Source organism: Bufo bufo, chromosome 5 (genome assembly GCF_905171765.1).
Source record: "Bufo bufo chromosome 5, aBufBuf1.1, whole genome shotgun sequence".
In the NCBI taxonomy this organism is placed as follows: Eukaryota; Metazoa; Chordata; class Amphibia; order Anura; family Bufonidae; genus Bufo; species Bufo bufo.
In genome coordinates this window covers 449,189,882-449,216,114 of record NC_053393.1, presented here as the reverse complement: position 1 = coordinate 449,216,114, position 26,233 = coordinate 449,189,882, and positions in this window count along the sequence as shown.

Sequence of the window (26,233 nt, the reverse complement as noted above, 5' to 3'; positions counted from 1 at the left end):
GAGTCACTTCGAAGAGACTGGCCTGAAAGTGCTAAAAATGACCCTTCTTCCTCCTCCTCCTCCTCCTGGGCCACCTCCTCTTCCATCATTGCCCTAAGTGTTTTCTCAAGGAGACATAGAAGTGTTATTGTCACTACCAGAGCTTTGGGACGTTCTCACAGCTCTGTTTCTCCACCCCTGTGATGATGTCACTACTAGAGCTGGGAGGAGTTCTCACTACTCTGTTTACTTTTGGTTTCTTTCACCACAGCTGTTCTTCATGTGTTTTATTTGCCTCTCTTTATATCACCCCTCCTCCTATGATAGGATGTGGATTATACTTCTCACTTCAGTTGTAGCTCTTGCTTTAGTTTCTTCACTTGTAGCTATCAGTTCACTGGACCTGTGTTCTGCTGCAGCTAGCACTCCGGATATTGCCAGCCTGTCCTTGGATCCGTCTTCTCTGCGGCTGCAACACCTTCAGCTAAGTGTGCAGACATTGTGGTGTTCCTGTTTATTTTCTGACTGGATCTGAGGTGGCCACGGTTCCCTCCATATACTGAGTAGGGCACTGGTGGCCGTGCCCCTTCCACTATTGTAGGGGTTACAGTGGTCATTAGTCTTAGGCACGTGGGCATGCCTCGTTCCGCCATTGGGATCCGGGCATGTGCTTTAGCAGAATAGGGAGAGCGTTGAGGGTCGGACAGGGGTCACCCTTTATCCTCCCTAGTTCTGGGTCCAGTCAGTAGCTCTGTCCTGTGTATTACTATTGTTGCTCACATACAGCCGTGACAGGTATTGTAACTCTGATAACGGCGTCATCGCCACTGGCCATGTTGGTGGAGCACTCGAAACAGCGCAACAGGGCACACAGGTCTCGCATGGAGGCCCAGTCATTAATGGTGAAGTGGTGCTGTTCCGCAGTGCGACTTACCCATGCGTGCTGCAGCTGAAACTCCACTATGGCCTGCTGCTGCTCGCACAGTCTGTCCAGCATGTCCAAGGTGGAGTTCCACCTGGTGGGCACGTCGCATGAGGCGATGAGCGGGAAGGCCGAAGTTACGCTGTAGCGCAGACAGGCGAGCAGCGGCAGGATGTGAACGCCGGAAGCGCGAACAGACGGCACGCTCTTTATGCAGCAGCTCTGACATGTCGGGGTAGTTGTGAATGAACTTCTGCACCACCAAATTCAGCACATGCGCCAGGCAAGGGATGTGCGTCAAACCGGCTAGTCCCAGAGCTGCAACAAGATTTTGCCCATTATCGCACACCACCAGGCCGGGCTTGAGGCTCACCGGCAGCAACCACTCGTCGGTCTGTTGTTATATACCCCGCCACAACTCCTGTGCGGTGTGGGGCCTGTCCCCCAAACATATGAGTTTCAGAACAGCCTGCTGACGTTTACCCCGGGCTGTGCTGAAGTTGGTGGTGAAGGTGTGTGGCTGACTGGATGAGCAGGTGGAAGATAAGGAGGAGGAAGCTGAGTAGGAGGAGGAGGAGACAGGAGGCGAAGAATGTTGCCCTGCGATCCTTGGCGGCGGAAGGACGTGCGCCAAACAGCTCTCCGCCTGGGGCCCAGCCGCCACTACATTTACCCAGTGTGCAGTTAGGGAGATATAGCGTCCCTGGCCGTGCTTACTGGTCCACGTATCTGTGGTTAGGTGGACCTTGCCACAGAAGGCATTGCGCAGTGCACACTTGATTTTATCGGATACTTGGTTGTGCAGGGAAGGCACGGCTCTCTTGGAGAAGTAGTGGCGGCTGGGAACAACATACTGTGGGACAGCAAGCGACATGAGCTGTTTGAAGCTGTCTGTGTCCACCAGCCTAAATGACAGCATTTCATAGGCCCATAGTTTAGAAATGCTGGCATTCAGGGCCAGGGATCGAGGGTGGCTAGGTGGGAATTTACGCTTTCTCTCAAATGTTTGTGAGATGGAGAGCTGAACGCTGCCGTGTGACATGGTTGGGATGCTTGGTGACGCAGGTGGTGGTGTTGGTGGTACATCCCATGTTTGCTGGGCGGCAGGTGCCAACGTTCCTCCAGAGGCGGAGGAAGAGGCCGAGGCGGCGGCAGCAGCAGAAGAGGTAGCAGGGCGAGCCTGAGTGACTTTCTTGTTTTTAAGGTGTTTACTCCACTGCAGTTCATGCTTTGCATGCAGGTGCCTGGTCATGCAGGTTGTGCTAAAGGTTCAGAACGTTAATGCCTCGCTTCAGGCTCTGATGGCACAGCGTGCAAACCACTCGGGTCTTGTCGTCAGCACATTGTTTGAAGAAGTGCCATGCCAGGGAACTCCTTGAAGCTGCCTTTGGGGTGCTCGGTCCCAGATGGCGGTGGTCAGTAGCAGGCGGAGTCTCTTGGCGGCGGGTGTTCTGATTTTGCCCACTGCTCCCTCTTTTGCTACGTTGTTGGCTCGGTCTCACCACTGCCTCTTCCTCCGAACTGTGAAAGTCAGTGGCACGACCTTCATTCCATGTGGGGTCTAGGACCTCATCGTCCCCTGCATCATCTTCCACCCAGTCTTGACCCCTGACCTCCTGTTCAGTCTGCACACTGCAGAAAGACGCAGCAGTTGGCACCTGTGTTTCGTCATCATCAGAGACGTGCTGAGGTGGTATTCCCATGTCCTCATCATCAGGAAACATAAGTGGTTGTGCGTTAGTGCATTCTATCTCTTCCACCCCTGGGGAAGGGCTAGGTGGATGCCCTTGGGAAACCCTGGCAGCAGAGTCTTCAAACAGCATAAGAGACTGCTGCATAACTTGAGGCTCAGACAGTTTCCCTGATATGCATGGGGGTGATGTGACAGACTGATGGGCTTGGTTTTTATGCGCCATCTGTGCGCTTTCTGCAGAAGACTGGGTGGGAGATAATGTGAACGTGCTGGATGCACTGTCGGCCACCCAATTGACTAATGCCTGTACCTGCTCAGGCCTTACCATCCTTAGAACGGCATCGGGCCCCACAAAATATCGCTGTAAATTCTGCTGGCTACTGGGACCTGAGGTAGTTGGTTCACTAGGACGTGTGGCTGTGGCAGAACGGCCACGTCCTCTCCCAGCACCAGAGGGTCCACTAACACCACCACGACCATGTCCGCGTCCGCGTCCCTTACTAGATGTTTTCCTCATTGTTACCGTTCACCACAATAAGAAAAATATTATTTGGCCCAATGTATTGAATTCAAATTCAGCCCTTTTTTTACAGACACCTAACACTATCTGGCTATCTATTTAGGTACCGTATTACACTAATACAGGCACAGCAGTAATGACAGATTTAGCTGAATATAAATGTGAGGCCTATTTTTTAGGCGCTGGGTGACAGGTATACGTTTAATCACAGAATTAGACTTGGATCTGCAGAGTAGCGTGTGTGTGAAGTTATTGAGAATTACCCTATCAGCACCTTGAATCTAATATACCCTTTTAGGGATCGATTTAAAGTAGGCCTGATACAGCAGAAACCACTAATTTAGAGAATTGCAAAATTGGGAATTGTATTTCAACCCAGAACAAAAACTGTGCTTTGACGGACACAAAATAACTTGACCAGCTAAAGCAGTAATGACAGATTTGGATAAATATAAATGTGAGGCCTATTTTTTAGGCTCTGGGTGACAGGTATACGTTTAATCACAGAATTAGACTTGGATCTGCACAGTAGCGTGTGTGTGAAGTTATTGAGAATTACCCTATCAGCACATTGAATCTAATATACCCTTTTAGGGATAGATTTAAAGTAGGCCTGATACAGCAGAAACCACTAATTTAAAGAATTGCAAAATTGGGAATTGTATTTCTACCCAGAACAAAAACTGTGCTTTGACAGACACTAAATAACTTGACCAGCTAAAGCAGTAATGACAGATTTGGATGAATATAAATGTGAGGCCTATTTTTTAGGCTCTGGGTGACAGGTATACGTTTACACACAGAATTATACTTGGAATTGCACAGTAGCGTGTGTGTGAATTTATTGAGAATAACTTTGTGACAGGCTCAGCTTGCCCCTGATGTGGTATATGGCCAAAAAATAACCACACTATTGATGGTTAAATGCACTTGATGACAGCTTGACCCTGATGTAGGATATAGCAAAAAATAACCACACTATTGATGGTTAAATATACTTGGTGGCAGCTTGTGCTGGCGCACTACAAGCCACAAAATGGCCGCCGATCCCCCTAGAAAAAAGTGACTGAAAAACGCTCTGGGCAGCCTAAAAACAGTGAGCAATTGAATAGCAGCAGTTCAATGATCCACAGCTGTAGATCGATCACTGAATGAAGTCTTTTGGAGGAGTTAATCACTGCCTAATCTCACCCTAACGTCGCAGCTGCAACCTCTCCCTACGCTTGTATCAGCAGAGTGACGTGCAGCGCTACGTGACCCAAGCTTATATAGAGGCTGGGTCACATGCTGCACTGGCCAATCACAGCCATGCTAATAGTAGGCATGGCTGTGATGGCCTCTTGGGGCAAGTAGTATGATGCTTGTTGATTGGCTGCTTTGCAGCCTTTCAAAAAGCGCCAAGAAAGCGCCGAACACCGAACCCGAACTTTTACGAAAATGTTCGGGTTCGGGTCCGTGTCACGGACACCCCAAAATTCGGTACGAACCCGAACTATACAGTTCGGGTTTGCTCATGCCTATTCCTAACTGTGGAAACGGACAGCTGAAATCTCTGAGACAGCTTTCTGTATCCTTCCCCTAAACCATGATGGTGAACAATCTTTGTCTTCAGGACATTTGAGAGTTGTTTTGAGACGCCCATGTTGCTACTCTTCAGAGAAAATTAAAAGATAAGGGAAACTTACAATTGACCCCCTTAAATACTCTTTCTCATAATTGGATTCACCTGTGTATGTAGGTCAGGGGTCACTGAGCTTACCAAGCCAATTTGAGTTCCAATAATTAGTTCTAAAGGTTTTGGAATCAATAAAATGACAACAGTGCCCAAATTTATCCACCTGCCTAATTTTGTTTAAACAATTATAGCACACTCTCTGTAAATCCAATAAACTTCATTTCACTTCTCAGATATCACTGTGTGTGTCTCCTATATGATATATTTAACTGACATTTTTTTTCGTAACAACCAACGATTTATACAGGAAAATCATGACGATTAACAAGGTTGCCCAAACTTTCGCACCCCACTGTACCTCCAGCCACATAATCACTTGTTCTTTTCTGTCAGGTAAATGCATAATTTTTGGGCCTGTACTCCACTGGCCTATAGTAAAATTGTTAAACACTGACCGTTAGAGTTGAGTGGACACCTGGAAGTTCGAGTTCGACCGGTTTAGCCGAACTTCTCAAAAAAGTTAGACTTCGGGACCCGAACTGGACCCCGAACCCGAACCCAATTGAAGTCAATGGGGACCCGAACTTTGGAGCACTAAAATGGCTCTAAAAAAAAGTCATGGAATGGGCTAGAGGGCTGCAAAAAGCAGCAAAATTTGGTTAAGAGCATGGCAAGTGCTCTGCAAACAAATGTGGAGAGGGAAATGACTTAACCACCTCCCGTCCGCCCATTGAATATAAACGTACGGGAGGTGGTTCTCTGTGTCTGAATGGACATTTTTAAAACGTCCATTCAGAGATCGCAGCTGCACGCTTATCATGCAGCTGCTGATCGGGTTGCCCACTGTCAGTGACAGCAGGGCAACCCTTAGAGAAGGCAAGGACAGTGCCCAGGTGTTCCTGCCTTCTAGATCGCTGTATACACAGCGCTCACCGAGTGCTGTGTATACAGAGCAGGAAGCGCTATGTGCAATGAGCAGGACACTGGGTCATTGGGGCTGCTATGCAGCGGGTCAGATTTAGGTGTAACTAAGTTCGTGACGCCAGTTGCAGCTTGCGCAGGTACTGTAAAAGGGCCCTTTAAGATGGTATAGCTCATGTACTAGGTTAGGAATGCCAGAGGGGGATATTGTCTCTGTATTGTGTGAACGGTGTCTCCTACCTTAGTACGGCTGGACTCCTGTATCCTGGCTCACATGCAACAAAATGAGTGCTGTAAATAGGAGTAATGGAGGAATGATGGAATTCCACACAGACAATAGGATCCAACTTGGCTTTACTTGATGTTATAAGAGGCAGCTTTAGTTCCATACAATGTTACAGCAATAGTCTTTAGGTCCCAGCAGGTATTGGCAATATGTGGCAGGAATTATATATATACACTCACCTAAAGGGTTTCTACCACTTCGTTTTCACATAATTAGCTTTCAGACACTAGCGATCCGCTAGTGTCTGCTCTGCCAAACCATCCTAATATAATTGCTTTTGGGGCAGCCGTTTTGCTAAAAAAAGAACTTTTATTAATATGCTAATGAGCCTCTAGGTGCTATGGGGGCGTCATTAGCACCTAGAGGCTCCTTCTACCTTCACAAACTGCCGCCGCCCAGCGCGTCCCTCCAGCCCGCCCATCTCCTCCTGAATGCAATCCTCCCTGTGAGCGCCTGTATTCGGCGCATGTGCAGTGAATGTCTGACCGCTTCCTTGCTCAGACATCTCCACTGCGCCTGTTCCTCGGAGCACTATGACGTCATCGCGCAGGCGCAGTGGAGATGTCTGAGAATTATTAGGAACACCTGTTCTATTTCTCATTAATGCAATTATCTAGTCAACCAATCACATGGCAGTTGCTTCAATGCATTTAGGGTTGTGGTCCTGGTCAAGACAATCTCCTGAACTCCAAACTGAATGTCAGAATGGGAAAGAAAGGTGATTTAAGCAATTTTGAGAGTGGCATGGTTGTTGGTGCCAGACGGGCCGGTCTGAGTATTTAACAATCTGCTCAGTTACTGGGATTTTTACGCACAACCATTTCTAGGGTTTACAAAGAATGGTGTGAAAAGGGAAAAACATCCAGTATGCGGCAGTCCTGTGGGCAAAAATGCCTTGTTGGATGCTAGGGGTCAGAGGAGAATGGGCCGACTGATCCAAGCTGATAGAAGAGCATTGACTGAAATAACCACTCGTTACAACTGAGGTATGCAGCAAAGCATTTGTGAAGCCACAACACACACAACCTTGAGGCGGATGGGCTACAACAGCAGAAGACCCCACCGGGTACCACTCATCTCCACTACAAATAGGAAAAAGAGGCTACAATTTGCACGAGCTCACCAAAATTGGACTGTTGAAGACTGGAAAAATGTTGCCTGGTCTGATGAGTCTCGATTTCTGTTGAGACATTCAAATGGTAGAGTCCGAATTTGGCGTAAACAGAATGAGAACATGTATCCATCCTCTGATTATCAAAATTAGGTTTATTCACTTTAGAAAAAAGATGACTAAGGGGAAATCTAATTAATATGTATAAAGGTAACAGGGGTCAATACAGAGATATCTTCCATCGTCTACTTTTCCCCAGGACTATGACGAGTAGGGAACATCTTCTGTGTTTGGAGGAAAGAAGGTTTGTACACAAACATAGAAGAGGATTCTTTACGGTAAGAGCAGTGAGACTAGGGAACTCTCTGCTTGAGGAGGTGGTGATGGTGAGTTCACTAAAAGAGTTCAAGAGGGGCCTGGATGTATTTCTGGAGTGTAATAATATTACAGGCTATAGCTACTAGAGAGGGGTCGTTGATCCAGGGAGTTATTCTGATTGCCTGATTGGAGTCGGGAAGGAATTTTTTCCCCTAAAGTGAGGAAAATTGGCTTCTACCTCATGGAGTTTTTTTGCCTTCCTCTGGATCAACTTGCAGTATAACAGGCTGAACTGTATGGACAAATATCTTTTTTCAGCCATATAAATTATGTGTCTGGCGGTGATCCGGCTGCAATCTGGCAAATATGCCGAGAAACATCCAGATAAATACCGCTGCACGCAGCAGTTTTTGTCCAGCCGATTCAAAGCATTCTATGCCGATACAGCCTGCCGGCAGTATTAAACAGACCTAATAGGGCAGAAACAGGCAAAGGGGGGTATTAATATGTTTTAAAACTTCCCTGAGGTGGAATGTACTTAATTGGGAGGGAACAACATTCTTCTGTGAGTAGTTTGCAAAGGATAGGGAGGAAGGAGAAAATGTCGCTGCTAATTGCTCACCACTCTATAGAATGTTCCAGCCTGAGAAAGGGAACACAGATTAACTTTATTTTGTATTGTAACATGTCTGTTAAAGAATCTATTTACAGTTAAATATATAAAAAGTCAGCATATAACACAGAACTGGTACTTAGAGGTTTTGTCACATTTATAAATATTAAAAACATTAGATGCAAATTCATATTTAGTCATGTTGGATTTATGTATAGGATCCCTTTACATATTACATAAAAAGACATAGACATTAAACACTAGGGGCCAAATTCAATACATGTATCTGGAATGTCACAAGTTATGAATCAAATTGACTGCCAGGTCTTAGGACATCTACTAAATGTCCAGTCTAGACAGGAAGCCAGGACATAGGATATGATTTTGTCCAACAGGCTTACTCAAGCACATTTTCCACTTCTAGAATCATGAATGAGTTACTCAAATCTCATTCTGTCCTCAGGGGCTGGATACGGTGATGCTGATGAGTCTCATTACGCATGCAAAAGGTAAGGTGTCATAATGTTAAGTCTGCCTTGGAGCTAATGTGTCATTCCTCAGTGTCTAGGTACTGAGAAAGCAACCTTTTAGTAACAGTGTATTTAAAAGACATGCATGCTTCAGCAGGAATTCTGCACTATTCTGCTTTCTGCATATCTTCAATTAATTCATGAACAAAAACATGATTAGTACTTATAGGGGTTATCCAATGACTAATGTAAAAAACTAAAATCAGACATCATATAGTACATGGCAATCTCTAACAAAGTTAAAACCAGCCCTGTACCTCACATGGATCCAATGATTTCCCCATTCATTGCTCTGCTAGATTTATATAAAGCTGACAGCTCAAGGGGAGTGTCTTTTCTGCTGCAGCTCAGAGGGCGTGTCCATGCTCTGCCTATCACAACTCAGGAGGCAGTTAAAGGATGAAACTGAGCATGTGCGACCATCTCAATGAGCAGAACAAAGAAATAATAAATAAAAAAAACAGCAGGTGGTGCTATGCAGAATATACAGAATTCAGATCCAGGCATTGGTTTATAAAATATTTTTTGTGGGACAAAAACTTTAAAAGGGTTGTGCCATCATTCATTGACTGTTTTACTAATTGAAGGGGTTGGTCACTCTCTAGTTACTGTTGACCAATGTGTTTGAAAAATAATTATATGGTACTTACTAATATAGTTTTTGTTGAAATTCTGTATTATTTTCTATATATATACAAACCGGATTCCAAAAAAGTTGGGACACTAAACAAATTGTGAATAAAAACTGAATGCAATAATGTGGAGATGGCAAATAGGTATCAAGGTGGCCCCTACCGTAAAACCGTGGAAACAGAATAAGTTGAGTTTTTCAGGAACTTGGCTGAGTTTGAAGGGTTTTTATAAATGTGGAAGGTGTATGGGGTGTAGAATGAATAAAAAACCCCGCCTGACGACTAATGTCCCCTCGACTCAGAACAACTATAATTGGGAGATAGAAGATTGTCTTACATGTGACTCCAGTGGAGTTATCTACCTTCTCCAGTGCCCCTGTAACAGACAATATATAGGACGTACCAAGAGGCCATTCAAAAAAAGAGTGGCCGAACATATTGCCAACATCAGGAAGGGGTACGATAAACATTCCCTATCTAAACATTATAAAGAGATGCATAATCAGGATCCATCAAGTCTGGTGTTTACGGCACTGGAGAAGGTGGAGAAACACTGGAGAGGCGGTGATTTTATCAGACAAATGTCTAGGATAGAATCCAGACGCATTTATGAATTTGGATCTCTACAACCGAAAGGCCTTAATTCAGAGTTGGAAATTTTTGGATTTATGTAGGTTGGATGTCTCGTGGCCGACGGCACGTCGCATGCTAGGCCGTCTATCGGCGCTGCGACGTGTCCTTGGCTCCGAGATACCCACCCTTCTTTCTCTATCAAATCCGAATAATTATATCAAACTCTAGGATTCCTATGAAACTTTCAAGATTCCTCACATTTATTATTTATTAAGAAAAAAAGTGGGGGGTTGAGTCAGCACAACCTGCCTGCAGGTGCAGATCACTATGGCGAAATACATATACAAACGGAAAATGCAAATGTGATCGCAAATATAAACCAATGTCTCATCCAGCATGGAGGGCAGAGTGCTGGATGCAGTGTGCGATCACATTTGCATTTTCCGTTTGTATATGTATTTCGCCATAGTGATCTGCACCTGCAGGCAGGTTGTGCTGACTCAACCCCCCACTTTTTTTCTTTGTAGCATATATTGGAGGCGTGGCGATCTCCTTTGAGTCAAGCACACCTGACCAGTCAATCTGTCCTGGAGGCTGGTTTTAAAGTCAGTATAAAACTGAGTCTGCTTATATAGAACCTACCATTAGCCATCTGGCTCCAGGAGAAGTATATGGTGGGTTCAGCATGCATGTTGGTACTTGCATCCCTGGATCCGATGAAAGCTGTAATGGCACCGGACGGGGTTACAAGCAAAGTGTACTTGGCTTGCATGCTGACCTGCATTCCCTGGATTTTATGTGGCTGTCATGGCCCATGAACAGGTAGGAACAAGAGTTAGGGACCACTCAATTGAGACGACCTTGACGCGGTGAGTGGCTTACTATGCTTTGGCCAAAATATAAACCAATGTCTCATCCAGCATGGAGGGCAGAGTGCTGGATGCAGTGTGCGATCACATTTGCATTTATTATTTATTGTTTTATATTCTTATATTGATATTTTAATCTTGAAAATTTGTTTAATAATATTTTATTATAAAAAGTCATTTTATAAGTGTTGGCAATCAGATATCAAGTTTATATTTCACATAATGATATATCACACCAATTGGGACATCTGGGCCAAAAAACGCATGTGTCCCCAAAAAAACGCATAAAAAACGCATGGAAACTGCAAGAGGAAAAAAAAAATTTTTTTTTTTTTTTTTTAAAAATCAAGGCTGTATAGAATTATCCCTTGATTATGTGGGAGGATTCCCTTGCAAACTGGGAGTAGCATGAACAACAGGTGTCCGAGATTTGGGAAGCAATCAAAGGAATGGATAAAAATAGAGGCAGAGCAGGCAGACACTTGACCACTGAGGAAGGGAGAGTGAATCTACCCGTAACGCGTATGGTGAAACAAGTGATGTACCTGCATTGAAAAGCCTCCGATAATACTGTATGGCCATACAGAAGAAAATCTCTACAGTAAAGGATTAACTATTCTTATCGTCGAAAGCTGCACCAAAGGAAATTGCGGAACAGAGTGGCAACTCCCGCGATCTTTGGAACTCCCGCGAAATTTAAACCAGCTTGCTGTATGGAGCGACTGAATAAGCCGGCAAATATTTAAAGCTCCATTGAAGCAATAGGGAGACAGCAGACGCTAGACGGTAAGCCAAATATCGATTTAAAGTTTTCTTCAATCCAAAGCTCATATCGACCATAAAAGGATATGCTATAAGAGACTTTTCACATTATCAGGATTCCTGTGGACACTTTATGAACATGTTGCGCTCCCAGTGAATACACCTACAACATTTTCAGTGACATTCAGTTTCCCAAATTGGGATAGAGCGCTAGAAGATAATACCCCCTCTTTCCCAAATAACAGCATATACTTGAAGTTTCTTGGTGTGATATATATTATTGAATTTATCGACACTATTGAGTCATATGAATATCGTGTTGATCATATCTACCACAATATATGTGATTGTAATGTTGTATATTATTGCTACATTGTTCTTATAAATTTTATTACTTGTATTTTATGGGGATATAATAAATATTTTCTGCACATGTCAATTTGGTTGCCAAGTGTATGAGTGCTCGCTCATTACTCTATTACTACATTTGCCTTTAAGAGAGGGTGGGGTGATTCCCTCTATATGAGCTTGCAGCACCATACCTTAACTACTTGCTAGTGAGCCACCACAACCTACCACTATTTTTTGGAGATGGCAAATGTCAATATTTTATTTGTAATAGAACGTAGATGACAGATCAAACGTTTAATCCGAGTAAATGTATCATTTTAAAGGAAAAATACGTTGATTCCAATTTTCACGGTGTCAACAAATCCCCAAAAAGTTGGGACAAGTAGCAATAAGAGGCTGGAAAAAGTCAATTTGAGCATAACGAAGAGCTGGAAGACCAATTAACACTAATTAGGTCAATTGGCAACATGATTGGGTATAAAAAGAGCTTCTCAGAGTGGCAGTGTCTCTCAGAAGCCCAGATGGGTAGAGGATCACCAATTCCCACAATGTTGCGCAGAAAGATAGTGGAGCAATATCAGAAAGGTGTTACCCAGCGAAAAATTGCAAAGACTTTGCATCTATCATCATCAACTGTGCATAACATCATCCGAAGATTCAGAGAATCTGGAACAATCTCTGTGCGTAAGGGTCAAGGCCGTAAAACCATACTGGATGCCCGTGATCTCCGGGCCCTTAAACGACACTGCACCACAAACAGGAATGCTACTGTAAAGGAAATCACAGAATGGGCTCAGGAATACTTCCAGAAACCATTGTCAGTGAACACAATCCACCGTGCCATCCACCGTTGCCAGCTGAAACTCTACAGTGCAAAGAAAAAGCCATTTCTAAGCAAGATCCACAAGCTCAGGCGTTTTCACTGGGCCAGGGATCATTTAAAATGGAGTGTGGCAAAATGGAAGACTGTTCTGTGGTCAGACGAGTCACGATTCGAAGTTCTTTTTTGAAATCTGGGACGCCATGTCATCCGGACCAAAGAGGACAAGGACAACCCAAGTTGTTATCAACGCTCAGTTCAGAAGCCTGCATCTCTGATGGTATGGGGTTGCATGAGTGCGTGTGGCATGGGCAGCTTGCATGTCTGGAAAGGCACCATCAATGCAGAAAAATATATTCAGGTTCTAGAACATATGCTTCCATCCAGACGTCATCTCTTTCATCTCTTTTTCAACAAGATAATGCCAGACCACATTCTGCATCAATCACAACATCATGGCTGCGTAGGAGAAGGATCCGGGTACTGAAATGGCCAGTCTGCAGTCCAGATCTTTCACCTATAGAGAACATTTGGCGCATCATAAAGAGGAAGGTGCAACAAAGAAGGCCCAAGACGATTGAACAGTTAGAGGCCTGTATTAGACAAGAATGGGAGAGCATTCCTATTTCTAAACTTGAGAAACTGGTCTCCTCGGTCCCCAGACGTCTGTTGAGTGTTGTAAGAAGAAGGGGAGATGCCACACAGTGGTGAAAATGGCCTTGTCCCAACTTTTTTAGGATTTGTTGACACCATGAAATTCTGATTCAACATATTTTTCCCTTAAAATGGTACATTTTCTCAGTTTAAACTTTTGTTCCGTGATTTATGTTCTATTCTGAATAAAATATTAGAAGTTGGCACCCCCACATCATTGCATTCAGTTTTTATTCACGATTTGTATAGTGTCCCAACTTTTTTGGAATCCGGTTTGTAATAAGCCATGCCATCTTGTTTGCAAAGTTTTTTTGTGCTGTCCATACAGAGGTCCTGGCCATAAAATGGCTGCTGATGGAGAGTCATGTGACCAGGCAAATCACATCCATGTAATGTAATGTCTTCCATTCAAAAACATTGCACTTGCCATCTGCACATTTCACTATAATGGCCACCCTTGGTTATTAATCTGTATAGTAATGTGCATGTCCACCTACTGAGGTGGTTGCACATGCTCAGTTGCATCCTTCAACTTCCACCAGCAGCCATATCTGTTGTTAGAAGCTGGGGCAGTTACAGGAGAGAGCTGCAGCAAAAAAGGACACACCCTCTGAGCTGTGATAGAAAAACAGCTGCAGCAGAAAGGATGTGCCCCCTAAGCTACCAACCCTGAAGACGATCTAGCAGAGCAACAGAAGCAACAAATGGGAGATCTCTGGATCCATTTGAGGTACAGGGCTGGTTCTAACTTCGTTATATAGAGATTTTCATGTACTAGGTTATCTCTGATTTGAATTTTTACATCAATCATTGCATAGCCCCTATGAAGAGATTTATAAAATATCAATACAACAGCTGAACACATGCAATACTTACATTAAACCCCAGTAGCATCTCTACATCTATGGCAGCTTCAGTAGGGTGCAATGGTCATGTTCATATTTTATCCGTTTCCATAATATACATGTACGGTGCATTCGGAAAGTCTTCAGACCCTTCCCCTTTTTTTTTTTACATTTTGTTACGTTGTGGCCTTGTGGTAAAATAAAAAAAAAGTTAAGCATTTTTTCCCAATCTTTCTGTGCTCAATACTTCAAAATGACAAACTGAAAACATTATGGGTCACATTTATTAAGACCAGTCTTAATAAGCCGCAATAAGAGCAATATCATAGAGCAAAATACTACAGTGTCGCACAATATCTTGCCTCAAAAGCTATCCCTCCGAGTTGGCCATCAATAGTGGCCATTTTCTGGAGCAGGGGCTTAGCAGGTGAGATGGAGGACATAGTTGAATTCAGGAGGGCATGTCGCTGGCTGGGTACATGACTACCTGATTCTCACAGAGTTAAGTACCAGTGATAGCTTATTCTATATCCAGCCAGTGGCAGAGATGGGGGCTTGGTCGGCCCACTGGGCGTTGGCCCACCTGGAAATTTCACTGTAAGGTCTATGCCAATCCACCCCCTGTTCAAATAGTATTACACAGATCCTTAAAGGGAACCTGTCATCAACTTTATGCTGACTGTACTGAGGGCAGTATAAAGTAGTGACAGAAATGCTGATGTCAGTGGTGTGTCACTCATGAGCTAAAAGTAAGTGGTTGCCGAGAACCAGCATCATAATCATTGCAGCCCAGGCCTTGAAAAGGGTCAAATCTACCTGAGAAGAGTCCTGGTTATTCATAAATTCCTGTTCTCCGCCCATCTGCTGATGACTGACAGTCTTCTACCTAGTTTTCTCTCTTTCTCTCTAGTAGAGAACTGCCAATCATCAGATGGGCAGGAGAGCAGGAGATTATAAATAACCATGACTCTTCTCAGGTAGATTTGACTCTTTTCAAGGCCTGGGCTGCAATGATTATGATGCTGGTTCTCGGCAACCACTTACTTTTAGCTGATGAGTGACACACCGCGGAAATCAGCATTTCTGTCACTACATTATACTGCCCTCAGTACAGCATAAAGTTGATGACAGGTTTCCTTTAAGGATCTGTGCAATACTATTTGAACAGACATTACACCTACTACATTTCCTTTACATAATGACTTCTCTCATGATTGTACTTTTAAAACCTAGACAAGAAATATACTTTGTGGACATCTGATTTGTATGTCTATGTTTAACAGTTTAGATTTTATAATTCATCCTAGTTTTCCAGGCATATGGTATAAAATTATTCTGCATTGAACAGAAACTTGACAGATATATTCATCAAGTGCACTGAAATATTAGCAAGAACATATTTTAAATCATTTGTGCTCTTAGGACAAAGTGTTTTACAAAATATTTGTTTGCCGTCTATCTGGATTACCTTCTACAGACTAATCCTCTTAGTCAAAGCAATTTGAAGGTTTGAATTTATACAGCAGAAAGGGAAAGCTTATGAACATGCCACAGACCAAGAGCCAACACAAACAATCAAGAGCTTCCAATTTGCCTGCAACTTCATCATCACCACTGAAATTAGTCTTCCAGAGAGCCAATGTTCTTATTCTTTCCTCTTCAATTTGTACATTGATAAGTATTATCGCCCGGAGTTGTTATTTACCAGCACCTGCAACTGAGGCTATTGCCACAGAGACTTATCTGCAAACTAATGGTGATGTACATGGACTGTAGCATTTCGTTGTATATTGCCTAGTCTAAAATTAAGCTTGGTAAAATATTTATTACTTAACATTCCCCATATGTCTACTTTATACTGGCAGAATTTTAGAAGCAATTCTAAAAAAAATTTAAGAAAATTGCCAAAGCCAACTTTTTAAGGCCCATTTCAGGTCTGAAGTCACTTTGTGGGGCTTACATAGTGGATACCCCCATAAATGACCCCATTGTAGAAACTACAATCCTCAAGTTACTTAAAACTGATTTTAAAAACTTTGTTAACCCTTTAGGCGTTCCACGAGAATTAAATGAAAATGGAGATCACATTTTTAAATGTCACTTTTTTGGCAGATTTTCCATTTCAATCAAATTTTTTCTTTAACACATCGAGGGTTAACAGCCAAACAAAACTCAATATTTATTACCCTGATTCTGCGGTTTACAGAAACATGCCACATGTGGTCATAAACTGTTGTATAGGCACACGGCAGGCCGCAGAAGAAAAGGAGCGCCACATGGTTTTTGGAAGGCAGGTTTTGCTGAACTGGTTTTTAGATGCCATGTCCCATTTGCAGCCCCCCTGATGCACCCTTACACTAGAAACTCCCAAAAAGTGACCCCATTTTGGAAACTAAGGGATAAGGTGCCAGTTTTATTAGTACTATTTTTGGGTACATATGATTTTTTTGATCATTCATTATAACACTTTATGGGGCAAGGTGACCAAAATATTGGTTGTTTTAGCACAGTTTTTATTTATTTATTTTTATAGAGTTTACCTGAGGGGTTAGGTCATGTGACATTTTTATATAGCAGATCGTTACAGACGTGGCAATACCTAATATGTATACTTTTTCTTATTTATTTAAGTTTTACACAATAGCATTTTTGAAACAACAAAATTATGCTTTAATGTGTCCATGTTCTAAGAGCTATATATTTTTTTATTTTTTTAATAATTTTTTTTTTATGTAGGGGCTTATTTTTTGCGGGATGAGGTGACAGTTTTATTGGTACCATTTTGATCACTTTGTGATGTAAGGTGACAAAAATGGCTTTTTTTGACACCGTTTTTATTTTTTTATTTTTACGGTGTTCACCCGAGGGGTTAGGTCATGTGATTTTTTTTATAGAGTTGGTTGTTACGGATGCGACGATACCTAATATGTATACTTTTTTTATTTATTTATTGGGGTTGCTGGAGCACTATACAGGTATTTTGTCCATGGCTTTACAGTGAACTATCTAGCTTTAGTTATTCATGTACTCTGTTATATTTGCACTTTGCACTTTATATGTATATCCTGGTTACCATATATGATACCTTTACATAGTTTTGCCTGATTATATGTATTTTTGACATCCTGCTTGGCCCACATGCACATATGTGCTATATTTATATACCCATTGTCTGTATCCATTTCCCATTCCAGGTGTTAGTTGTGCTCCGTGTCATCTTGTGTGCTTGTTTTACCACCATCTATTGTTTTCTATGTGTTTTTATTGTGATTTGTCTCATATGGAGACGCTAATAAAATTTATACATTCATAATACTATTGAGTGCGAGCCCTGTCTTTCTCCCTTTGGCGTACTACCATACGTGCTGGCTCTGTACGGGTACTCACTTTAGTGAGTCATTTATTATTGGTGCTCTTTTTTTATTTATTTCACGTTAACACAATAATAGCATTTTTTAAACAAAAAAATGAAGTTTTAATGTGTCCATGTTCTGAGAGCTATAGTTTTTTTTTATTTTTTGAGAGATTTACTTATGTAGGGGCTAATTTTTTGCGGAATGAGGTGACATTTTTTTCGTACCATTTTGTAGGACATACGCCTTTTTGATCACTTGGTGTTGCACTTTTTGTGATGTAAGGTGACAAAAATGGCTTTTTTTAAACAGTTTTTCTTTATTTTTTTATGGTGTTTATCGGACTGGGTGGATCATGTGATATATTTATAGAGCCGACCGTCACGGACGCAGCAATACCAAATATGTCTATTAAATTTAATTTTTTATATTTTTAACTTTTTTTTTATTCCTTACTTGTGGAATTTTTTTTTTTTTTTTTACATGTGAAACACTTTATTTGTTTTATTTTTTATTTTACACTTTTCATCCCCCATAAGGTCATACAAGACCTCTGGGGGACATTTAACTTCACATTTTTTTTTTTACACTATTGTTTTCTCCTGTAACTGGGGCTGACATTGTAGCCCCAGTTACAGGGGAAATACACCCCACCAGAGAGGCTGTACAGCGGTATACTGCACTGTACAGCCTCAGTGCGGGGCTGATCGAGGTCTGTGAAAGACCCGACAGCTCATGCACTCTCCGGCCCCGGCGGTCACATGATCGCCGGGCCGGAACAGGAAGCGCATAGCTCGGTGAGTGCTGTGTATACAGCGATCTAGAAGGCAGGGACACTTGGGAACTGTCCCTGCCTTCTCTAAGGGTTGCCCTGCTGTCACTGACAGTGGGCAACCCGATCTGCAGCTGCACGATTAGCGTGCAGCTGCAATCTCTGAATGGACATTCAGGAACGTCCATTCAGAGATATAGAACCACCTCCTGGACGTTTTTAGTCAACGTGCGGACAGGAAGTGGTTAATATAAATTTAATAGCAATTCAAGCTTCATTGGAGGTTGTCACCTCAATTCATATTATTAGAATGCTGTTTAGCCAGAGAGCTGAATATTAATTATTCCTTGTTCATCCTTCTCCTTAAAGAGGTTGTCGGTAGGCTAGGTCATCAATATCAGATTCTTGGGGATTCGATTCTCACCACCCCCTCTGTTTGAAGTGACCATGGATCTCTTGTGCTCACTGCAACCGCACACTGAACTCAACCAAGGGTGCATGTGTTGTCAATAGGAAGGATGGAGTAAGTTTCTGCCAGGCATCTCTGTGGATCTTACTCTGAGAACAAAGAAACCTGGCATTTTAAAATTCAACAAGCCTGTCCATTCTCTCCCACCAACATCTGCTACCACAAACACATTACATGATTGACTGGTTCCACTGAAACTGATGAGTTCAGCTGACATTCACCTAATGTTAATGGCCATCTTTATTTTTTTGAACACCATGAATATTAGATAGTCAGCAGATCCCACCACATTTAGCTGGATCTTTCCATGGACTGCACATAAATATCTGTCTATGTTCAGCTTATCGTTGGTCATACACCTTAGATAGCTATCACTCAAATGCTTTTTTGGCCTTCTGTTCTTCCCAACTAGAGATAAGTGATTCAATTTAAAAATTCTGAAATTCAACCTGAATTTTTCAAAATATTCTGATTCTACCAAAACCAAATTTTGTGTGATTCCCTTCAGGAGAATCAAGAAAAGTGATTCAAAAAGTTTTCCAGTTATTCTGGAGCCCCATTGCCCTGTGTCCCTGCTGTGACCGAGATCAATACCCCGAGGCAGAACACTAGAACATACAACAATTTTACATTTTCCGCTAAGAAGAGGTTGACAGGCGTTTCCATACTGAACTTCAGGTCCATAAAATATTAAACATTTTTACCTAGAAGATCAGTTCTAATAGCTTTAAGAAATAAAGGAAAAAGACTTTGCAATGTGACACAGCTTATCTCCTGAGTTTTCCTCCCATCAGTATTATTGACTATACAGCCACGTTAAACCTATAGTAGCATTTTGGATGATCACCTGATTATGAGCTGAATGTCCCTATTATGTTGTTATGAGAAAAACAAAGTACACCCTCTTTGAATTCTATTCTTTTACATATCAGGCAAAATAGCGTGGTTATAAAAGGCAGCCAGATGCTCAAAGCACCACATGCTGTTGCGCATATATAATCGGGGGAGCAAATCCTGCACATGTGATCCGTTGCTAACAGCAATCCCCAGCAAAAATGCATACAATGGAGGATGCCAGCAGTGGACCACATGTACCACAGAAACATCCTACACAGGGGAGCCAACTGTGTGAATGTACTTGGCTATATAAAGCAAACATTTACAAAGCAAAAATGGTGCACTACAATGGAAAATGCAATTGACAATATATGGCTAAACCCTTGCACTGATATTAAAATGAGACTTTCGCCAATATATTCTTATATCAAGAACATACCAGAGCCCGCGCACCCTGTCAAGGTCTCTCAAAGTGGCACGGGACCTAACGCCACCCTATCTATGCCATATAAGCAATTACGGATAGGGGCATAGAGTCCGACACACAGCCAACAACTCCATTGTATGCATTTTAGCTGGGGATTGCTGTTAGCAATGGATCACATGTGCAGGATTTGCTCCCCCGATTATATTTGCGCAACAGCATATGGGATTTGCCTTTTATGACCATGTTATTTTATTATTTTGTCTGTACATGCATGCCTGGAGGTGTGGCAACTCCAGGTTTGAATGTGCCTTGATTTTGATTTAATGGTAACATTCAGGTGCACCTGTGTGGCCTGTGTCACATGAGCCCTAGGTAGGACTCACATCCTCCTCCCATTGTATGTGTGATTTCACGTTGGAGGCAACTGGGAGTTGTTGGCTGTGTGTCAGACTCTATGCCCCTATCCGTAATTTCTCATATGATATAGATAGGTTAGCGTTAGGTCCCGTGCCACTTTGAGAGACCTTGATGGGGTGCGCGGGCTCCAGCATGTTTTTGATATAAGAATATATTGGCGAAAGTCTCATTTTAATATCAGTGTTAGGGTTTAGCAATATATTGCCAATTGCATTTTCCATTGTATAGCACCATATTTTCTTTGTAAATGTTTTACATATCAGGGCATAATAAAATGACAATGTGTCTTTACTTTTTTAACATAAACTAGGCCAAAATGCAAAAACTGTGCGTGAAAAATTAAAGGGGTTGTCCCACAAAAAATATTCTAGTTTTCAAATCAGCACCTGGATCTGAATACTTTTGTGATTGCATATACACTCACCTAAAGAATTATTAGGAACACCATACTAATACGGTGTTGGACCCCCTTTTGCCTTCAGAACTGCCTTAATTCTACGTGGCATTGATTCAACAAGTTGCTGATAGCATTCTTTAGAAATGTTGGCCCATATTGATAGGATAGCATCTTGCAGTTGATGGAGATTTGAGGGATGCACATCCAGGGCACGAAGCTCCCGTTCCACCACATCCCAAAGATGCTCTATTGGGTTGAGATCTGGTGACTGTGGGGGCCATTTTAGTACAGTAAACTCATTGTCATGTTCAAGAAACCAATTTGAAATGATTCGAGCTTTGTGACATGGTGCATTATCCTGCTAGAAGTAGCCATCAGAGGATGGGTACATGGTGGTCATGAAGGGATAAACATGGTCAGAAACAATGCTCAGGTAGCCCGTGGAATTTAAACGATGCCCAATTGCCACTAAGGGGCCTAAAGTGTGCCCAGAAAACATCCCCCACACCATTACACCACCACCACCAGCCTGCACAGTGGTAACAAGGCATGATGTTCTCATTCTGTTTACGCCAAATTCGGACTTTACCATTTGAATGTCTCAACAGAAATTGAGACTCATCAGACCAGGCAACATTTTTCCAGTCTTCAACAGTCCAATTTTGGTGAGCTCGTGCAAATTGTAGCCTCTTTTTCCTATTTGTAGTGGAGATGAGTGGTACCCGGTGGGGTCTTCTGCTGTTGTAGCCCATCCGCCTCAAGGTTGTGCGTGTTGTGGCTTCACAAATTCTTTGCTGCATACCTCGGTTGTAACGAGTGGTTATTTCAGTCAACGTTGCTCTTCTATCAGCTTGAATCAGTTGGCCCATTCTCCTCTGACCTCTAGCATCCACAAGGCATTTTCGCCCACAGGACTGCCGCATACTGGATGTTTTTCCCTTTTCACACCATTCTTTGTAAACCCTAGAAATGGTTGCGTGTGAAAATCCCAGTAACTGAGCAGATTGTGAAATACTCAGACCGGCCCGTCTGGCACCAACAACCATGCCACGTTCATAAATTGCTTAAATCACCTTTCTTTCCCATTCTGACATTTAGTTTGGAGTTCAGGAGATTGTCTTGACCAGGACCACACTCCTAAATGCATTGAAGCAACTGCCATGTGATTAGTTGACTAGATAATTGTATTAATAAGAAATAGAACAGGTGTTCCTAATAATTCTTTAGGTGAGTGTAGTTAAATATTTAGCAAAGCCACCAAGTTATTTAATAGAATGTATTTGTATAGCAAAATCTTCTATTTGTTCTTTTTCTTATTTCTTTGTCAGGCTCACTGAGATGGCCGCACATGCTCATTGCTCAGTTTCATCCTTCAACTGCCTGAGTTGGGATAGGGAGAGCATGTACACACCTACTTAGCTCCAGCAGAAAAGACACTCCCCTTGAGCTTCCAGCTTGAGATAAATCTTGCAGAGCAATGAATGGGGGGATCTCTGGATCCATGTGAGGTACAGGGCTGCTTTTATCTTTGTTAAAAATATAAGGAGAAAAAAATGGAGTAAATAGGTAGGCCAAATGTGGTAGGAAGGGTAAAGGAAGGGGCAGGGAGGGAAATAAGTGTCAGGGAAGAACTAGATGGTCCAAGGAAAGCAACCAGGTAGTGATAAACCAGTAACAGCATTAGGCAGCTACCCACTCAAAAAGAAAGTAGGGGAGAAAGCAAGTTGGTGGGGCGCCAAAACTGATACCACCGTGCGGTGTCAAAGGATAAAAGGGGATCAGCCTGGCCAAAAGGAGTAAAAAGGGAGCAGGTCACCTCCTACAGCGTCCCTAATCCTCTCCCTGACTCCTCAACGTATGAGTAGACCCCGATGGTAGGACGACTCATACTCAGGATTCCTAGAGACCCTGAGTCGCCCTGGTAATCCCTCACCAAGGAGCAGGGAAGAGACGACCTGTTCATCCCAGAAATGGAGGAACAGGAGTCTCTATCTGAGGCCAGGTTGCAAGGAGAGGGGAACACATACAGCATAAGGAGATGGCAGGTAAGCAAAACCCATAACACACTTCCCTGCCACAGACACACTGACTGGAACCCGTGCACAAGTGCTGGTGTCCACACTACCATAAAAGGACACAGCACACACCACAAAACACACAGGAACCCTGGATACCATAGATGCAATAACATGAGACAGTGGAATGTCTAGTAAACATGACACCAAACACCACCAGACATGTAACACCAAACTAGACATACAAACACCCTGAACCTAACCCACTCCATACAAATAGGGACAGGAAGGGAAGGAGACACCGGAATGACATTGATGACCACAAGGGTGGCCCTCACTGGACAGATGGAACAAACAGACAGAGCATAACTCCAGCACACACCAAGGCTGGAGTACAACTGACTCCTGGCCTAAAGCCACAGGTATAAGAAGCACAAGTGACCGCACCCAATCAGGGAGTTAACCCTTACAGCACCAGACAGAGGGAGGCTACAACTAAAAGGGGAAGTGCACACACAAGCATACCAAACCACGTAACCACTGGCAACAGCATGTGTGGCAACTATTGCTACCACATGCTCTCACAGCAACACGTTGCCGCGGGGAACCGCAAGTGTGGCAACAGTTTCACAGCGTACACCATAGGCCGTGACAGAGATGGAATGAATAAGGTGATGGAAGAAAATCTAACAGATTTTGGTGTAAGAGGCTAAGGTGGTGAATAGGCCAAGAGCCAAGTTAGAAGATTTAGACCCTAGATAATGGGCATACCATATGGAATATACAGTGAAACTCTGCAATAGTCCCATACAATAGTGAATATAAATATATTAGAAAACATTACATGATAAAATCAATGAATAAAATAAGGCCAGGTGAGTCCAAGGACTTACTTCACTGGGGAGGAGGGCGGACAGGATAAACTCAAGACACCTGTCCCCCTAACCTCCGCCGAGATCACCTGTAAGATTAATGCACACCCCGTCCTTGTTGAACAGATGAGCTTGAGGACTTCCACATAAAGGGATGCTTTTTATTATTATTAAATAAGAGCTCTACGCATTTCGGGGATTGCATAAAAGTCCCCTTCTCAAACATAACATGACAAAATGAAAACTCACAGCTATATAGAGGGAGGTATACCTCATTTGTTTGATGAATTCCATGTGGTGTTTCATTGTGGGCAATGATTTCCTGGTCACATGACCATTAGGGCCGGAAACAGGAAGTATTCAAATATTAAAATAATCTAATGAAAAATGGGTATTCGATGGATAAATAAACTAGTCATCCTGTAATTGAGGAGAGCGGTAAAAAAAGTATATGGAAAAATATAAGGAATATACATTAGGGCCAAGTATTAATGAGCTGAAAGACAAAATCGCGGTGCGTTCCAGTCTGGAAGTGGCTCTGGCCGCTAAATCGGCCGGATATTATTCTAGTTTGTGATGCGCTCCAGCCTGGAACGCATTGCAATGTATGGGGGAGTGGTTGTGGTGCGCGCCTAATTAAGATTAGAAGAAGGAGGCTGCGCGTACTGGAGTTGGAATATGCGTTCCAAACTGGAACGCATCGGGGCTGCCTCATCCAGGACCGAAATGGCTAGAATAGAAATAAATTAATAAAATGACTATAGAACATTAAATAATATGCAGAGTATATCTATAAAAAATATTATGATATTACTAAGTAAAAATGGACTTTGGATATATCTGAATGTCCGCAGATACATTGATCTAATGCTAATTGCATATAAGTGATATATGATATAACTTGAATAAAAAAAAAATTCCCACTAAACACAACAACGACCCGAGTAAGCTGTTACTAACACCAATAGATTGGATCCCTTACTTATATGCCCAATTATGCAAGAAAGAAATGTTTTGGATACTTCGCTTCAACACCTTGGCCCCCTTTGGGCTTAATGAGGCCCTTGAGTACTGTAATTATTGAATCCCTCATATCTCATGCCTTGACATAAACAGGGACTTAATAAGCAAGAATTTATACAAACACGTTTATTGGGATACAGCTGTTATTATCTATATATATTTTTATATGTTCTCTACTTGTATTCTTACTTCTGATCCTAGATTATATCAACATAGGAGATCCACCTGAATAATACCATACTTTGTTGAATATATGCACTATAACCATCGGAAGCACTAATAACACCTAGCCTCTTTTGATATTAATTATAGATCTTATAAATAATTACGGCTGAACTCCCTATGATCTTTTGGATCATTTTACTATTGGATCATTTTATCATTTATTATACATGATATTTTATAAGAGTTAAATCTGGCATAGAAGTGAGCCAGGTCTGATATACAGTCGGGTCCATAAATATTGGGACATCGACACAATTCTAACATTTTTGGCTCTATACACCACCACAATGGATTTGAAATGAAACGAACAAGATGTGCTTTAACTGCAGACTGTCAGCTTTAATGTGAGGGTATTTACATCCAAATCAGGTGAACGGTGTAGGAATCACAACAGTTTGCATATGTGCCTCCCACTTGTTAAGGGACCAAAAGTAATGGGACAGAATAATAATCATAAATCAAACTTTCACTTTTTAATACTTGGTTGCAAATTCTTTGCAGTCAATTACAGCCTGAAGTCTGGAACACATAGACATCACCAGACGCTGGGTTTCCTCCCTGGTGATGCTCTGCCAGGCCTCTACTGCAGCTGTCTTCAGTTCCTGCTTGTTCTTGGGGCATTTTCCCTTCAGTGTTGTCTTCAGCAAGTGAAATGCATGCTCAATCGGATTCAGGTCAAGTGATTGACTTGGCCATTGCATAACATTCCACTTCTTTCCCTTAAAAAACTCTTTGGTTGCTTTTGCAGTATGCTTTGGGTCTTTGTCCATCTGCACTGTGAAGCGCCGTCCAATGAGTTCTGAAGCATTTGGCTAAATATGAGCAGATAATATTGCCCGAAACACTTCAGAATTCCTCCTGCTGCTTTTGTCAGCAGTCACATCATCAATAAATACAAGAGAACTAGTTCCATTGGCAGCCATACATGCCCACACCATGACACTACCACCACCATGCTTCACTGATGAGGTGGTATGCTTAGGATCATGAGCAGTTCCTTTCCTTCTCCATACTCTTCTCTTCCCATCACTCTGGTACAAGTTGATCTTGGTCTCATCTGTCCATAGGATGTTGTTCCAGAACTGTGAAGGCTTTTTTAGATGTCGTATGGCAAACTCTAATCTGGCTTTACTGTTTTTGAGGCTCACCAATGGTTTACATCTTGTGGTGAACCCTCTGTATTCCTTCTGGTGAAGTCTTCTCTTGATTGTTGACTTTGACACACATACACCTACCTCCTGGAGAGTGTTCTTGATATGGCCAACTGTTGTGAAGGGTGTTTTCTTCACCAGGGAAATAATTCTTCGGTCATCCACCACAATTGTTTTCCGTGGTCTTCCGGGTCTTTTGGT